This window comes from Cryptomeria japonica, chromosome 5 (genome assembly GCF_030272615.1).
Source record: "Cryptomeria japonica chromosome 5, Sugi_1.0, whole genome shotgun sequence".
Lineage (NCBI taxonomy): Eukaryota > Viridiplantae > Streptophyta > Pinopsida > Cupressales > Cupressaceae > Cryptomeria > Cryptomeria japonica.
In genome coordinates, this window is record NC_081409.1 from 337755991 (window position 1) to 337774525 (window position 18535).

Here is an 18535-nt window from a genome sequence, read left to right on the forward strand (position 1 = left end):
GTCATATGGTATTCTATGACCCATTAGGACACCATATGACCCCTAACAACACCATATGGTGTTGTTAGGGGTCATATAGTGTCCTGAGGGATCATACAGTGTCCTAAGGGGTTATATGGTTTTCTATGACCCCTTAGGACACCATCTAATCTATTAGGACACCATATGACCCCTAAGGAAACTATATGGTGTGCTAAGGGGTCATAAGGTGTTGTTAGGGGTCATATAGTGTTCTAAGGGATCATATGGTGTTTTATGACCCCTTAGGACACCATATGACCCCTAACAACACCATATAGTGTCTTAAGGGGTCATCTAATGTTGTTAGGGGTCATATGGTGTCCTAAGGAGTCGTATGATATTCTATGACCTCTTAAGACACCATATGACCTCTTAGAACACCATATGGTGTCGTGAGGGGTCATATGGTGTCATATGGGGTTATAATGTGTTGTAAGGGGACATAGAACACCATATGACCCCTCAGGACACCATATGTTGTTTTTAGGGGTCATATGGTAACTTGAGGGCTCATATGGTGTCCCAATGGGTCATAAAACACCATATTACCCCTTAGAACACCATATATTATCATTAGGGGTCATATGGTGTCCTAAGGGGTCATAGAACACCATATAGTTTTGTTAGAGGTTATGTGGTGTTATATGGGGTCATATGGTGTCCTAAGGGGTCATAGAACACCATATGACCCCTGAGGACACCATATGACTCCTTAGGAAATAATATGACCCCTTAGAACACCATATGGTGATGTTAGGGGTCATATGGTGTCCTAAGGGGTCATAGAACACCATATGACCCCTTAGGATAACATTTGACCCCTTAGGACACCATTTGGTGTCGTTAGGGGTCATATGGTATCCTAAGCAGTTATAGAACACCATATGACCCCATAGAACACCATATAACCTCTAACAACACTATATAGTGTCATTAGGGGTCATATGGTGTCGTGTGGGGTCATGTGGTGTCATAAGGGATCCTAGAACACCATATGACCCCTTAGGACATCATATGACCCCTTAGGAAACCATATGACCCCTTTGGACACCATATGGTGTTGTTAGGGGTCATATGGTGTTCTAAGGGGTCATAAAACACCATATGACCCCTTAGGACATCATATGGTGTCATATTGTGTCCTAAGGGGTCATAGAAGACCATATTTCCCCTTAGGACACCATATGACCCCTTAGGACACCATATGGTGTCATTAGAGGTCATATTGTGTCCTAAGGGGTCATAAAAGACCATATTTCCCATTAGGACACCATATGACCCTTAACGACACCATATGACCCCTTAGGACATGATATGGTGTTGTTAGGGGTCATATGGTGTTGTTAGGGGCCATATGGTGTCCTAAGGGGTTTTAGAATACCATATTTCCCCTTAGGACACCATATGACCCTTAACAACACCATATGACCCCTTAGGACATGATATGGTGTTATTAGGGGTCATATGGTGTCCTAAGGGGCCATATGGTATTGTAAGGGGTCATATGGTGTCCCGAGTATCAATACAACCACTACCCTAAACCCTATCTACCCTAAACAATGTTCCATCAATCTTGTACCCCATACTATAAACCTTATATCCTACAACCTATTATCTAAATCCTATACAAGGGAGGGAGAAAAAATAGGTGAGAGGGAATAATAAAGAGAAAGAGAGATCTACAAAGAAAGGGAGAGGTGGGTAGGGAGTGGCTGAGAGACCTAGAGAGGGAAGAGTAGATAGGTGAGGGAGAGAGAGAATAAAATAAGAGAGATAAGTTCACAAAGAGAGAAAGAGGGGTAAGGAGGTGGAAAGGAAAGAATTAGAGAGGAGAGAGATATAGAGGTGAGATATCTAGAGCCTAGGAAGAGAGAGGTGAGAGACCTAGGGTGGAAAGATAGAGGTGTAGGAGATACAGGGGCATTAAGAGACAAAGAGGGAGATGTAGATATATAGCGATGGAGGGAAGGAGAAAAATAGGTATGGAAAGAGAGGTTAGGAGGGAGAGGTAATCATTAAGAGGACACAAAGAGAGTGGAGAGAAATAATAAGAAGAGAAGAGAGATGGGGGGAGGGAAGGATAGATATGGACATAAGGAGGGAAGGTGAGAGAGAGAGGGAGAGAGTATAGGAGAGACCTAGAGAGGGGAGAGAGAAGAAATAGAGAGAAGAAAGGGGGAGTAATAGGTCTAGATTTTTTGGTAGATAAAGAGGTGATGAGAGAGATAAGAGAAGGAGAGAGTTCATAAAGGGATATGGGTAAAGGTTGATGGAGAGAGAGAGGTGGAGAGGAAGGGAGAGAACTAGAGAGGGGATAAATAGAGAGATGAGATATGTAGAGCATGAGAGTGAGGTTAAATACCTAGATGAGAGAGATAGAGGAGAGATAGATAGAGGGGCATAAAGATAGGTGCCTAATGAGACATTAATGGATAAGTATAGAGGTGGAGATGGAATGAGGGAGAAACCTAGAAATTTGAGAGAGGGAGGTAGAGAGAGTAGGAGGGAGAAGTGATAACCTAGACAGTGGAGAGAGGGAATAGATAGAAGAGAAAAGAGATGACTAAGAGGGGATGGATGGAGAGGTAGACATGGAGGGATTCAGAGACCTAAGGAATGAAGAGATAGATAGGTTTGGAGAGAGAGAATAGAGGGAGAGAGTTCATAAATGGATAGGGGTAAGGGAGAGGGAGATAAATATGGATATTGGGGGAGAGAACTAGAGGGTGGATAATTAATTAGGTGAGATACCTAGAGGGGGAGATAGAGGTGGGTAATAATATAGGAAGGGATAGGTAGTGAAGTGAATAGGGAGGGAGGAAAACACCTAGATATGGGGAGAGAGAAGATATAAGGGATAGGTAGTGACCAAGAGAATGGAGAGGAAGGGGAGTGAAATAATAAGAGAATGAGAGAGAAAAAGAGAGAGGGAGTGAGTCAAGGATAGATATTCGGTTAAGGAAGGAATGAAAGGTAGAGAAGTTGGGTTTACCTAGAGAGGGGAGAGAGAAGTGAGAGAGACAAGAGAGGGATAGAGATAGGTCTAGATTTTGTGGATGATAAAGAGAGTGAGATACATAGCTAAAGAATGCTAATAGAAGCAAGCTGATTACTAAAATTTAATTGTCTGAAATTTTATAGGATCCTCTTAAAACAAGAATCTACATTATAAGTCCTATAGAGTTGAAACCACTCTCAAACATCCTACCAACATATACATGAAATATAACTTAAAGTATAAGAAAGAAAAAAGACATATTGAAATGTGAAAATCTACACACTCACAAAACCTTCACATTGGACAATGCAGAACATTTGGCGCGTGCCAAAATTGGTACTCGCCAAATGCAAAAAAATGACTTTTCACATTTAGCAGGAGCCAAATGTGAAAATTCAAAATTTTGCATTTGGTGAGCGCCAAATAGGGCGAGCGCCATATTTGACGCTTGCCAAATGGTTTGGATTAGAAACCACCAACCCTTTGGGTTGGATTTTACTTGGGCATCCAACCTAAAGGGTTGGATTTTACTTGGGTATCCAACCCAAAGGGTTGGACGACCATTTCAGGCTTGAGACGTGTTTTTATCAGAAGATTAAAAATTTTCACATATTTTTAGCTGTGCTCTCCATCAGGTTTGCACGTGTTTCAATGAAACTAAAAAAACACCATAGCAACCTCAATCTCTCTCTTATCTATCCAAGCATGTAATTTATTTCACATTTTGATTTCATTAAGGTTTTCATCTATAATTTTTTTTTTTAGTGTGTCGAAAACCAACATGCACTATTTTGGGTATAGTTTTTTACACGTTTATCGAATTTTGAAGAAACTTATATTTTTAGAAACTAAACTCCATTATACACAATTAATTTTTTTTTTTTTGATTTTTGATTAGTTATCAATGATTTTAGGGGGGAGCATGCTCAAATTTCTATTTTTTAGGATGTGTCCACTTCGAAAATTAGTAAAAAATCATATACTCATTAAAAAATTAGCTGAAAAATCTGGCATAAACTATAAGGTGTTAGCTAATTTCTTACTCAAGCAATTTTAAAAAATTCAAAAAAAAGTTAACGTTTTAGGGGGGCCACAACAAACGGTATGTTATGTTTTTTGCATAAAAACAGGACCACTTTGTGTGGCCCCCCTTTTTCAAGCCCTTAATATCCACCATTTTCAAAATAAATTAGTAGTTTAGAAAGTAGACTCAAAGCACTCCAACTCTTGTTCTTGTTGCATCTTTAAATTTGGAGTGTAACTATCTTCAATTTTTTGTTAAAGTTCAGACTTCGTTGATTTCAGAAAAAAAATGGCATCTTAAGACCCCCTTTTGGTACCACAACTTGGTGCACATACCCCATATCAACGTGATCTTTATCTTGTCTTAAAAAAAGAGGATACACTCGAAACCAGGTAAATCAGTCTTAAGCGGGGTCTGCAACTTTCTGAAACTAGACATTATCAACCATCACATCAAACAAATCAAAGAAAAGACACAATTAGTTTAGCTACTGAGTTTTGTCTAATTTGGTTTTTATCTTTTATCAATTGGCGAAGATCATGTTTCTATGCTACTCAAGTATGTCCACAAGTGACTAGAGGAGCCATGATGAGCATGATCTTTTTATTTGTTCGATGTTTGTGGTGTGAACCAATGAAGTTTTGGGGCAATAGTTCCAATGGGTGTCTATGATTGGTACATTCATTTGGCAAGTATCCTATACAAAAATAAAAGTAAAGGATATCTATGCTCGTGACTAGTGCACATACCTCGACCCCTGGAATTATTCCTAGAATGGAGGGTTCATTCCTTGTCTGCTACGTGTTTATTTCTTGTAGTGAGATATATATACATCTTGGTTCCTTATACCCTAGTGTACTAAGCTTCACTGCTACATAATAAGGCTCCATGATGATAATGTATTGCACTATGAATAAAGGCAAAAAAGAGTACTCATCACTATCATTCCTATCATATCATATCAGTTCTTGATATCAATTTGACACAATTGATTCTTCATTTTTAACGCATCTCTTCATCACCATCATCCACTATCATCATCAATCATATCACTTAATTCCATTAAGATTGACTCATGTATCATCATCAATCGTATCATTTCATTTTCTCATCTCATCATGTTGATTCTATCTCAGAGATCATTTTCTCATGTAACATATTCTACTCTCAATGAGTTCATTTTAATTTCTACTCACATCTTTCTAATTCCATCTCAAATCATTTCCTCATATCAACTATTCTATCTATCAATAAATTATTCTTCACCTTCATCATATTTGATTATTCATCTAATTTTGATATATCAGTTGTCTTATACAGGATTAGTCCTTCCTAAAACCAGACATGATTATCTATCAATTATCTTATATAGGATGAATCCTTCCTGAAACCAGATGTTTTTCTCATCTTTGTCTTATAGAGGATGCGACCTTCCTAAAACTAGACATTATCTTTATCAAATCAATCCAATCAATCAAATCAATCCTATCAATCTGATCAATCCCATCAATCCTATCAATCTTATCATTTAGTCAATCTTCAAATCATTCTAACCATTTATTATATCTAATCAAACTCATTCATAAGTTAATCATTCTCCATCTTTCATATAAAATTCTTCTTCTTTCGAGAGATCATTCATGCCTTCAATGCACAAACAATCTCTCGAGGAGGCATTATACCCTAACATTATCGGGGCATATTGGGGCATAATTTTTTTTCTTTTTCTTTGAAACAATGTCATTTTGATGTTGTCTCAAAGAGGGGCAAATCTAGACACTGAAAAATGTCTTTTTCATCATGCACTAATTATTCATCCTAATTAATTAATTAATTCTTAAACTATTTAATTAAGCTAATTATTCTTCTAAACTAACTCAATCATCACATTCAACATTTCTAATTATCAGTTCAATCGGCAAAAAGTTGGGCTGCAACTGGTAGAATGTGGAATCTGGGAAATGGTAGAAGTATAAGATTTTGGGAAGACAGATGGATAATGGATAAAACTTTGGAGGAAATTCCAATCCTTTATGATTGGAAAGATTGGTTCAAAAGAAGGTTTGGGGGTCTGGCCGAAGATTACTGGAGAAATGGGAAATGGATTGATTTTAGCCAGCAGAGTCTGGAGTTAAAGTTTCTCAAGGTTGTGCTTTCTTCTAAAATTATTAGAGACAAAAAAGAGAATTCTATGTCCTCGGCTGTGGCTATCCAAAACAAAGTGGAAGAAACTCTTATTTGAGATAAAGTTTGGAACAAAAAGTTAGTTCCTAAAGTTAATATTTTTTTTTGGATCTTTATCTAAAACAAGGTATTAACTTTGGACAACCTTCAAAAGCGAGGATTTGTTTTTCCTAACAGGTGTTCTCTTTGTTGTAGGGAAGAAGAGTCTGCTTGCCATATCCTCCATCAATGTACCTTCAGCCAAAAAATTTGGAAAAATATTTTAAGTAGGTGGAAGCTGAGTTGGGTCTTTCTGAACTCTCTTGGGGAATCTTGGCAGCAATGGCAATGCCCTAATTCCAAACCAAAGATAGTGGAGCTTTGGAAACTTATCTTCCTGAATGTTATCTGGAATATCTGGAAAGAGAATAATAGGATCTTTAGGGATAACAGTGCCATCCCTGAAGTGGTGGTGGATAAAATCTACAGGAGTATCTTCGAATGCATCAATGGTATTGATGATGGACCAGTTGCTAAAGAAGACTTCAATGACAGGTGGAACCTCTCAACTACCAAACCTAGTAAGGAGAAGGGTAGAGAAGGTCTTGTTTGGTGTTTTCCACCTTAGGGATGGCTAAAGGTCAACTTTTATGGGGCTTCTAAGGGGAATCCGGGTAAAGCTGGTTATGAGGGCATTGTCAGGAATTTTGTTGGAAGTTGCCTAGTGGCGGTTGCTGGTCCTTTGGGGAGTCAAACCAGTCATTTTGCTGAAGCCTCAGCTGCACTGAACACTCTTATTATAGCTAAGGACCTAAATCATGATAAATTATGGCTTGAGGGAGACTCACTTAATATCATTAAGTGTTTGAAGGGGGAAGTCGAGCCATCGTGGTCTATTGAAAACATTATTTTTAAAGCTAGGGAAATCATTGCTAGTTTTAAAGCTATTATCATTGAACATGCCTTTAGAGAGAAAAATATGGTGGCAGACTGTCTGGTGAACCTAGGCGTTAACTCCAATTCTCAAATAATTTGGCACGGGGAAGATATTAATGAGTATTAAAGAGCTCCTGAAAAGGATAGATTTATGGGGAAAGAAGGACCGCATAATCATGATAGCTTATATGAGTAATTTATGCTTTGATGGAAAGGTTATGATTACTTGGCAAAGTGGCAAAATCCCAATCAAATATAATATCACTCCGCACACTTTATGGGTCATCTTTTTTAAAATCTTGAGCGACAACGGGAAGAAAGTTTTGAGTTTGCAGAAGAACAGAGGTGAAAGTTTGAAATTGAATATGGGAGGAGATTTAAGGAGGGAGGAACCAGACAACACATCAAGATGGAAGGACATGCTGAAAGTTTGGGCAAAGCTGGAAAAAGGTTCCCTTACTAGTTTCATGGAGAAGTTGGTTGATTACGACAAAAGTAGGGTTAATCTCGATGTCTCCAAAATCTCTGAAAATTGGTGTAATGGGTCCTTTAAAATCTATGGTGTTAGGTTCAAATTGGATGCGAGCCTCATTGCGACTGTGATAGGTATGCCCCACTCTGGGCTTAATTTCTTTAGAGATCTCAAGGTTTCGAATGATGTGGTAAATTTGTTCCCGCGTAAGGAAAAGGAGAGGGCTAAAATTGGAAAAGCCACAAGGGGGTTATTACGAAGCCTCCAACATCAAGAAAATCTGGGGCTGGGTTTTGAATGCCATAATGGAATATATAACTATTGAGGGTTGCTTTTCCAGGGCCCACACTTATCACTTTGTGTTATTAAACCACTTAAGACATGAGAAACGGGTATCCCTGCCCTACTATCTCTTTAGGTCTCTTAATAAACACAACAAGAATCCCTCGAATCCGGTACTCCATTGTGGGATTTTGCTACTCATTTATGAGCATTGTAAAACCCTTGCCATGCTGGAAAACAAGAGGTTATCCACTTCTCTAGGGAAAGGTAAGAGAATGCTGGAGGAAGGGGAACCTAGCAAGGAGGAGGCTACCTCTAGGAGAAAAAGCAAGAGTGCCATTGGGATGAAAGCCCATGAAGATAAGAATGACATAGAGGAAATTGGAAAAGAGGGCAATGAAATGGAAACGAATGAGTTAGAGGGTGAGGACAACTGGAAAGATGAGGATACGGGTGCAAAGCATGAAGAAGGTGAGAACGAGTCCGACAAGGATAGCCCAATTCACAGTGCTAGCCCTGGCAACGACAACAACCAACCTATGGTAGATGTGGATGATAAGGATAATGAGGAAAAAGATTTGAATTCTGAGAGGGAGAAGAACAAGGAACCTGAGAAGGATATGGCAAAGGATAGTTTGAGTGAGAAAAGGGAAAGCGTTGGAGAAGGGTTATTCTTGGATAACCTTAAAAACTTACTGAGGCCAGATTGGGTTATGATAGATGGACTTATGAACTATTGAAGAACCTAGAGAAAAATGGGAAATAGATGGATGAAAAAAGGAAGGAAGATGACAGGGATCAGAAGCAGTGGAAGAAGGAAATGGAGGAGAAAGTTAATAAAATGGTTGCTCAGATTAACTTGCTGGAAGAAGGGAAAGTGGCGATGAAAAATCTACTGGGTATTATCCCGAATATCTTGTCTGTTGTCACAAAAAACCTTGAGGATATCTCGAAGGTCCTTGATAATTCCAATTCTCCCAAACCAGTGGTGGACCTCAACATGGATAAAGATGCTATCGAGATTGGAAGTGGTGAAGCTACTCCGAGTGGAGCTGGAAAGAGAACCAGAGCGAGTGTTAAGAAAGTTGCTGCTGCGTTTGCTAAGTAGATCCCTAATCTTAGGGAAAATATCAAAGACCTGTATGGGATTAGCAATAACTTGGATAATGCCCTGAAAAATATTAATTAGTTTCTTTTGTCGGGTCTGGCCGGATTTTGCTGGTTTTTTGGGGCTTTAGTTGGTTTTCTCTAGTTATTTCGCTGGATTTTCTTGGGTTTTTTCCTCCCAGTTGCTTAATGCTTTTATCTTGTAAGGTCCTTTTGTAAAGGGTTTCGGGGTCCCTTCAAAACCCGTTTTTACCTTAATCAAAAACATTTATAATTATCAAATTTCTATTTTTTAATTAATTAATCAATTAACCCTATTTCAAATATTAATTATTTAATTAATTATGATTAATTTCCTTAATTAAATAATCTTTATTATTTAATTAATCCTGTTTCTAATGTTTTCATAATTTCATTTAAATTATTTAAATTAATTAACTTATTCCTCTAAATCCCAAAATTCAAATTTCAGTTAATTCCATATAATTTCATTTCTCTCAAATTAACAATTCCCCAAATGTGGATTTCAATTAATTTCATCTAATTCCAAGTTATCAAATTCACATTTCACCAAATCTGAATTTCGGTTAATTTCATGTGCATTTCAGCATTCGATAGTGCAAATTCAAATCCAAATTGATAATGGAAATCAAATTCAATTTCAAAATCCTACAACACATGTTGAAATCATAACTGATTGATCAAATCAGTTAACTAATTAGTTAACTCACCAATCACCCCTTTTCACACCAAATCACCTTTTTTGACTGATCAGTCAATCCACTTATCTCTCCAATAAATTCAATCTTCTATTCAATCAACTCAGTCAACTGACTAATCAATTGAGTCATCTGGCCAATCAACCTAGTTGACTATTCAATCTATTGAGTTAATAAATCAACCAAGATGAGTTCACTGATCAATCTAAATCAATTCACTCTCAATTAGGAATTGAGTTCAAAATCCCTCCCCATATGTGTTGAAAATCTATATAAAAAATATCATTTTCTCAAATCAATCTAGAATAACAATCTTCAAAACAATTATCTACTTTATGCAAGAATCCTAGTGCAATACCTGAGAGGCACCTTCATACACAATTCAGAGAAGAGCAATGGAAGCCTTGTTACATAAATTGAGGGAGTTTAAATTAGTTTCTTTCATTATTCAATTTATTTTGCATTATTCTATTGTCATTTAGGAGTAATCTTAATTAGATTAAAGTTGGTGATTCGCTTTGATAATCTAATTATACTATTTATGGTTAATTTATCCCCGAATTTTTTTTTACTAGTGATGGTTTACCAGTCTATAATTCTTTCTTCCATTTTCCAACCACTATTAGGTCATCCTTAATTTCTACTGCCAAATTTTGGGTAGCATCCACATCAACCACACCTTCTCTTTTAATAGTGAAAATTATATTAGGTGGTAGGGTGTTAATGAACATAGCCTTTAACAAATGAGGATCAGGTCTCATATTTGTAGTGATTCTATTATACAACTTATTAAATTTGGCTAGAAAATCTCTCATTGTCTCATGAACTTCTTTTTTCATAGACTCTAATTGAGAAACCAAAACTGAATCATCTTCTGCCATTTTAAATCTACTTTCAAACTTGTTTCTCAACATGGCCCAATTATTGATAGAACCATTAGGCATAGAATAAAAGCAATCCATTGCAAGACCGACCAAAGATTATACAAACAATCTCATAGCAACATCTTCATGTTGCACCACAAGGATAGAGGATGCAACAAAGAAGGCCTTTATGTGTTCATCAGGAGAAACCTTTCCATCCCCACTAAAATTGGGTATAATTTTCCCAGACCCCTTTGGTAAATAATGAAGTTGAACCCCAACTCCAAATTTGAGGGGACCTATTGCTGTCCCCCAAGGGACAGGTTGAGCCATGAATAAGGGATTATGGATTGGAAAATTGACTTGTATAAGTAATATAGTGTGCAAAACAGGAGCTTAACAAAATGTATTTGAAATTCCAGGTTTACTAGACTTAGAAGGGGAGGACGTCCTACTGATGAACTTAACTTTTCGATTAGGTGGGAATATTGAAAAGTTAACGGATTCTAAGAACTCAAAATCCTTATCAACAACCCCCTTCTTTTTATCACTCTTGGTATATCTTTTGGGAGCCTGAATTTAAACAAAAAGTAATAAATCTCAAAGTCAGCAACTTCTACTTATTGACCATTTAGCAAAAGATTTGTTATTTAACTAATTCCCAAGGGCTTGCACTGGAGGAACTTCGTCAGCTTCAATTATTACACCTTTTTGGGCATTATTAAAATGCATAACGTTTCTCCAAATTCTTCTTCCTTTCTCAATACTTCGTTAACCTTGTCAAATTGGTGGTCAATTCGTCTTTGTTGCCAAGCAAGTAACCAAAGAACCACAATTATATCTTCTTGATTATTAACTAACTAATCTATATTAGGCTGAACAATAGGAGAAACATGCCTTGGAAAAACCATGACTAACTGCTAAAAAGAATTTCATAATATAAAATGAATAGTTTCCTTCCCGAGTAGAGTCGCCAAAAATTTGTTGGTTAACAAATTATCACCTAACTTTATATTATCTCACCCACAAAGGTGACAAATGTAACCATAGTTGAACCAGTCTCTAACAACTATTTACTGACTCATTCTCTGCTTATTTTAAAAGGTGGTAGCTACCTTCATCAGATATTCAACAAATAATATTCTAATCAAGAGTTCTTTTAACTTGAAAGCAAATTAAGGAAACACTTTTAACTAGAAAGCTTTGAAAGGAACACATGCAACATGAATCAATTTTTTTAACTTTTCAAACTTTTAAGAAGTAAAATAATCACCACAGAAGCACCATTCACAAATAATCCTTTCATAGTGATAGGAACAACCAACAGAATCACCATCCTGTTGGTATTGTGGATGTGTTGCATTGGTTTTGTCATTGATGTCAACACTTGTCAACACTTAACAACACCTATCTTTCTGAAGATCTTTGGTTATGTTCACCGACATGTTCAGTGACTTATGCACAGTCGACAATATCTGGTTCACCGACATGTTATATTGTTCACCGACACAAAGGATGACTTGTTATCATCTGGAGATTACTTGGTTATGTCGAAGACATGGTTTGGACACTTGGTTTTGGTGATTTGGTTATTGGTCTAATCGAGTTGGCATATTTGCTGTTACCGACAAATTGGTCTAGGTTATGGACCAACATGCGTTATCTATTCCAGATCAACACGATACATTATGGAGATGCTTTATTGATTGGTTATTATTGTAAATGCATTGAGCCAACATGATGCATCGCATATTGATTCATCTATAATTTATTTAATTTTAATATTCTTAGTGAGCCGACCTACACATTTAGTCTTAGGTTTTGGTATATATGTAAGATCTCGATTGTGAGATTAACATGATATAGAGGATAGGAGATGAAATAAGGTTGTGATATTCAGTATATGCGAATATAAGCAGAGCTACTCACATAGACATCATTTGAAGATTACAAGAAGGTTTGAAGAAGATAATCAGAGCTTAATCGGTACTGAATTCAACATATGAAGATGCTATTTTGAGCAGTACATTATCTAGGATTTAACCATCCTATTGTAGTCAGCGTGACTCTTATTTTGTGATTGAGCAGTGAGATCTAGGCAGTTGGCCTTTCTGCATGTGTAGACCCCATTTGTACACACATAATATCTGCAGTAGTATCATCTGATTGTGGGTAAGGTTTCCCACTGTGGTTTTTCCCCTTACAGGGTTTCCACATACAAATATTTTTGTTATGTGTTGTGGATGTTATTTCTCTTTCTGTTTCATGCATTAAGCTTCACCGATATTGTTATTAACTGTTAAACTGTCAACCGACATTAAGTTTGGTTTACCAGTATTATGCATCAAGTTTGATTAAGTTATATTTGGGTTAGTATTAATAGACAATTGATTCACCCCCTCCCCTCTCAGTTGCCTCCGGGTCCTAACACATCCCAATATTAGATAATCCATTGATAAAATATTCAACGTAAGCAGAATATATCCATATACCATAATTCAAAGATTATAAATACTTGGAATCCAGTAGTGTCTTTACGATATTGAGATTAACCAAAAAAATAGAAAATGCTTGAAATAACAAAAGTCTTTTTTTCTCTTATGAGAAAAAAAAAGTTTGCCCAAAAGATCCCAAACTTAGTCTGTATCCAACTATTTAAAGAACATAAAAGTAATGGTTTCTTGAAGACAACCATTTTAAAACCAACATTAAGTTTGGTTTACCGATATTATGCATCAAGTTTGATTAAGTTATATTTGGGTTGATATTAATAGACAACTGATTCAACCCCCCCCTCTTTGTTGGCTCTGGGTCCTAACAATTGGTATCAGAGCTAAGTCCTCTTTTTGCAGAAGTTTAACAGCTTGAGGAGATCCTATGGCAACTAACTATTTCAAGAAGGACAGTTTGAAACTTGATGGAACTAACTATGGTATATGAAAGATCAGAATGGAGACACATTTGAATTGCATTGGAAGAGACATATGAGATGTTACAAAGAATAGTTATGTTGGTCCTACACAGAGTCAACTTAATCCACCAAACTTGGCTAAAGATCAGGAGAATGATTGCAAAGCAAGAGAAGCACTTTTGAGCGCATTGTCAGATCAACAATTTATGGGATTATCAGACTGATCTACTGCTAAAGCTATTTGGGATAAATTAGAGACATTGAATGAAGGTGATACCACTGTCAAAATTGCAAAACTGGAATGCTTCCGGGTTAGGTATGAAAATATGAAAATGGAATATTCTTTTATGGAAAGAGTTAATGAAATTGTTTTGGGTATACAATGTTGTGGAGGATACTTAAGTGAAGATGAGACTATTTCTAAAGTTTTAAGAGCATTTCCACCGACATACACAATGAAAGTAATTGCTATCAATGAATTAAGAAAAATGCCTAATACATCAAGATCTAGAGATACTCTAGTTGGAAAACTTTTAGCTTTTGAGCTTGAGGAATTTGGTCCTGCTGCTACAATTAAAACATATTTAGCTTTCAAAGCATCATCATCATCTACAACATCATCATCATCATCTGAGAAATATGATTGGAAAGCACTTTATGCAAAAGAATTTAAAGACATCAGAAGAGAAAATGAAGAACTTGAAGAGCTTGAAGCACTATTTGCAAGAAAAATGCCTAAAGGTCCAATTGGAAGTAAGTATGAAGGTAAAGCACCATTTAAATGCTTTAACTGCAATAAAATTGGTCATATGGCATCTAGATATCTGGATAGACATGAAAGATTGAGAGAGGAAGCTAAAAGAACATATAAGCCTAACCCTAAATATCAGAGATACAGATTTAAGAAGAATAGAGACAAATCATGTTACTATGCCGATGAAGGAGTTATTGATGATTATGATGAGGAACTGATAGACAATGGATGGGCTTTTGTTGCAATAACAGAAGATCAATCGACACCTACTATACAAATGGTAGAGAAGGCCCTGTTAGCTAAAATTGAAGAAAAGGATGAATGGATCATTGATTCCGGATGTTCACATCATATGACTGGTGATAAAAGTAAATTCTTAACTTTTCAGGAATACAATGGAGGTCTAGTAATATTTGGGGATGATAAAGCTTGTTTGATCAGAGGAAAAGGCACTATACCTTTTGATGCTAAGCACAATACTGACAACGTTTATTATGTTGAAGGTTTGAAGCATAATCTTTTGAGTGTTGGTGAATTAGTTGAAAAAGGATTTCAGTTATAATTCAAGAATGGTAAATACAAAATCATATATAGAACTGGTTTGGAAATTGCAACCAGTAATTAGACTAGAGGTAATATCTTTCACTTGAATAACAATGAGAAGACATGCTTGATTGCACATATTGATGAAAGTTGGTTATGGAATAAGATACTTTGTCATGTGAATTTTCATTGCATTGTAAAGATCAGTACAACTAAGGTAGTAAGGGATTTACCTAAGATTGTAAAACCTCACAATCTGGTATGTAAGGAATGTCAACTTGGAAAGCAAGTTAGAAAAAATTTCAAGAGTATTCCAGAGAAATCCAATAATGCTCTTGATTTAATTCATACTGACTTATGTGGTCCGCCAAGAACTAGAAGTCTACAAGGAGATATATATTTTATGCTAATCATTGATGATTATTCTAGAATGTGTTGGGTTACTTTCTCAGGGAGAAATCAAAAGCTTTTGGGAAATTCAAACTATTCAAGGCAATGGTAGAAAATGAAACCGGTAAGAAAATAAAATGTTTAAGATCAGATTAAGGAGGTGAATTCACATCTAAGGAATTTAATATATTCTATGAAATGAATGGAATCAGAAGACAACTATCATCACCTCAGACACCCCAACACAATGGAGTTGTGGAAATGAAGAACAAAACTATTTTGGATGCAGCTAGAAGCATGATATCAGAAGCAAACCTACCTCATGTGTATTGGAGAGAAGCAGTAAATACAACAGTTTACACATTCAACAGAGTTCATATCAAAGGTGAAACCGGTAAGAGACCCCATGAATTATGGTTTGGTAATACTCCTACTCTTAAATATTTTAGAATATTTGGAAGCAAACGTTATGTTAGGAGAGATGAGTATTTTGGTAAATTTAATCCTAGAAGTGATGAAGAAATATTTCTTGGTTATTCATCTAAAAGAAAGGCATATAGATGTTTTAATAAAATATTGTAGAAAATCATTGAGAGTGTAAACATGAAGATTGATGAACACTTTAGAAGAGATTCAAGGTCTATGGACTTTGAACCGACCGTTGAGATAATAAAAAATGAACCTATACAAAATGCACCGGTACAGAATGTACCGGTACAGAATGTTGATCTAGTCACACCGACATCATCAGAAAATTCCACAGTGACTGAAGAACAACATCAAGTGAGTACACCCAGGTATGTGAGATTGAATCACTCTGAAAGTCAGATTATTGGGAATAAGTATCAAGGAGTTATGACAAGAGGAAGACTGACAAATGAAGAGGTATGTTTAATTTCTCAAATTGAACCAGCATCAGTAAATGAGGTATGTGAAGATAAACATTGGATTAAGGCTATGGAAGATGAATTGGAACAAATTGAAAATAATAACACATGAACATTGGTTCCCCGACCTAAAAACAAAAATGTAATTGGAACTAAATGAGTATTCAGAAATAAACTTAATGAAGATGGTAAGGTAATCAGAAACAAAGCAAGATTCATGTGTAAGAGATATTCACAGAAAGAGGGAATTGATTACAATGAAACCTTTGCACTGATAGCTAGAATTGAGGTAGTTAGACTATTCCTAGCATTTGCAGCACACAAGAACTATAAAGTATATCAAATGGATGTTAAATGTGCATTTCTGAATGATGATCTTGCAGAGGAAGTTTACATTGAACAACATGATGGATTTTCTTTGACAAATGACAAAGATATGGTTTGTAGGTTAAGGAAAACTTTATATGGATTGAAGCAAGCTCCTAGAGCTTGGTATGCTAGATTGGACAAATATTTTTTGAAGCTTGGTTACACTAAATGTAATGTTGACAACAACTTATATTTAAAAGTGACTAATGACGACATCTTGGTTATTGAAGTTTTTGTTGATGATAAAATTTTTGGAGGAGAAGATGGATTGTGTAAAGACTTTTCTAATAAGATGTAGGAAGAATTTGAAATATCTATGATTGGGGAGATAAAATTCTTTTTAGGATTGCATATTTCATAGAATGATAAAGGTATATTCATATGTCAATCAAAGTACTTGAAGGAACTACTAAAGACATTTTGTATAGAAAACTCTAACCGGTAAGAACTCCTATGACTACAACTGACAAACTATCATTGAAGGATGATTCAACACCTGTTAATCCGACAAGATATAAATCTATGATTGGAGGTTTACTGTATTTGACACAAACAAGACCTGATATTATGAATGCAGTATGTATTGTTTCAAGATTTTAGAGAAATCCTAAGGAAAATCATGAATCAGTAGTGAAAAGGATTTTCCGGTATCTACAAGGCACAACAAATCTTGGTTTATGGTATCCTAAAGATGAAAATTTTGACTTATGTGCATACACCGATGCTAATTGGGCAGGAGATGTAGATGACAGAAAGAGCACCACCGACGAAGCATTCTTTCTTGGTAGCAGATTGATTTCATGGTTGAGCAAGAAATAGAGTTGTACATCATTATCAACAACAAAATCAAAATATGTTGCAGAAGCAACTAATTGTACTCAGGTATTATGGATTAAACAAATGTTGAAGGACATAAAGGTAAAATGCAAAGAACCTATAATTATTTACTATGATAATATGGCAGAAATTGATATATCTAAGAATCCAGTATTTCACTCCAAAACTAAACATGTTTCTATCAAATTCAATTTTCTGAAAGAGAATGTTGAAGCAAAAGAAGTGAAACTAGTTTATGTGAATACTAAAGAGTAGATTGAAAATATATTTACTAAGCCTTTGCCTAAGGAAACTTTTGAATATCTCAGAGACCAGCTTGGGGTTATACCCTCACCGGTAGAGACTTAGACAGTTGGAGAATGGCATCAGACCGATAGAATTTACAGAAAAACTTTTTTCCAGCTTTGATGGAGGAGAGCTACTTCTCAGGGGGAGTAGTTGATATTTGTAATTAGTTCTATGAACTGGTTGTATCTGGTTTTTGTATTGCTTTGGCATTTCATGTGAAAGGTGGAGAGATATCTATGGAAAAAAACATTATCTTTTGAGAGATTATTCATAGGGGGAGAGATTGTTACTCTCTGCATCTGTATTTTGATTTAAACACATTATCTTTTGATAGATTATTCATAGGGGGAGAGATTGTTACTCTCTGCATCTGTATTTTGATTTAAACACATTATCTTTTGAGAGATTATTCATAGGGGGAGAGATTGTTACTCTCTGCATCTGTATTTTGATTTCTGGTAATTGACCTCTTCGAGAGATTGTTGGTTTTTGGTTTATTGGCATTTTTGCTTTGGCACTTAGATGGTTTTTCCATCTTGTGTTGCCATCAATGCCGAAGGGGGAGATTGTTGGTATTATGGATGTGTTGCATTGGTTTTGTCATTGGTGTCAACACTTCTCAACACTTAACAACACCTATCTTTCTGAAGATCTTTGGCTATGTTAACCGGCATGTTCAGTGACTTATGCACAGTCACCGGTATTTGGTTCACCGGCAGGTTATATTGTTCACCGACACAAAGGATGACTTGTTATCATCTGGAGATTTCTTGGTTATGTCAAAGACATTGTTTGGACACTTGGTTTTGGTGATTTGGTTATTCGTCTAATCGAGTTAGCATATTTGTTGTTACTGGCAAATTGGTCTAGGTTATGGATCGACATGGGTTATCTATTCCAGACCAGCACGACATATTATGGAGATGATTTATTGATTGGTTATTATTGTAAATGCATTGAGCCAACATGAT